A 1276-nucleotide genomic window follows, 5' to 3' on the forward strand; every position below is an offset into this window, starting at 1 on the left:
GGCACACAGTATTATTATTTAGCTAGAGGAAATATATTGCCCACCATCTCAATACATTTTTGTAATGTTCAAAACAGATAATTAACTCAAATATCTTTGTAACTGTTGTATAATATTATACAAATACAGCTTATTCTTATTTCTTCATAATTGAAGTTGGTGATATAAAATCTGTAACAAAAAATGCATAAAGCAGATTCTACTCTTCACCAGCACTCATTGCACTTCCAATAACAGACTTATGAAAATAATTTTATAAATTCATCCCCATGAAACATAAAAAGGATAGAAAAACAGAATATTTCAAAACACCCAGCAGAGATTGATTTAAATCATTACAAGCAAAAGATTTATTTTTGTGGAAGTACTGCCATTATCCCGCTGAAAGAAAAGTCATGTTGATTGTTTTTGCTTTTTGTCTTCATGAAATCATGACAGTTTGACATGAACAATTCAGAGATTTTTAAAAAATGTATTTTTGATCTGATAAATGCCATTTAAGAAATAGGAAAAATAGAACTTAGGTCCTTAAAAATCTGTATGGCTGAATAGCTCTCAAGTGAAACATCAAATGTATTCACATTTTCTTCAGTCAAGTGACATCATTAAATTTACTCCTTAGATTACCTACAGAAATGGATCTTTTTAAAAAAAATTTGGATTGTTATATAGAGGTAATGATAAATGCAACAATAATATATATATTACCATGTTAAGGTGTCAATCTCCACAGTAGTATATTTGGATATTTCCTAAGTTTTTAGTCAATTAATATAAATTTTCAGGAAGTTGCATTGGTCTTTCTACATTATCACCAGTGACAAGGAATTAGATGGACTAGAAGTTCTGTAATGTTATAATTCCATAAAGCAAGCAAGTGACCAACTTTGGGGAATTCAATGTTGAAAAGAAATATTCTTTAAGAGAGGAAAACACCTTTTTGTACATCTAATGAAATATAAATTAAAATACCTTCCTATTTTGCCAGTTTCAATATTTTCTTACCAGGTAAACTCTCTACTGACGGGCAATTTATACAGTTATTTCATTTAGAACAACCAATTCCAGAAAGATGATAGTCCTCAAATAAAACACTTTTAAAAAATATGTCATGCCTGCACTGTTCTGTTATATTCATGGAAGACAGATTTTAAATTACTATTTTACCAAGTACAATTTTACCCCAAGAAACAATTTATGAAAATAACATAAATCAGATATGATAAAATCGGTAATAAATATTGTGAATGAAGGATTTTAGAAAAGATAAGCTATC

The 1276-nt window shown here is 28.5% G+C and overlaps 1 non-coding gene across 1 annotated transcript; it reads left to right on the top strand.

The window, feature by feature from the left end:
- The first annotated feature begins 338 nt into the window (after nt 1-338).
- Nucleotides 339-454, top strand: LOC141422908 (small nucleolar RNA SNORA69). The gene has a single exon (XR_012447609.1). It is a non-coding gene; the product is annotated as a small nucleolar RNA SNORA69 (small nucleolar RNA).
- The last annotated feature ends 822 nt before the right edge of the window (nt 455-1276 follow it).

The sequence above is a fragment of the Castor canadensis genome, chromosome 4, assembly GCF_047511655.1.
Source record: "Castor canadensis chromosome 4, mCasCan1.hap1v2, whole genome shotgun sequence".
Taxonomy (NCBI): Eukaryota; Metazoa; Chordata; class Mammalia; order Rodentia; family Castoridae; genus Castor; species Castor canadensis.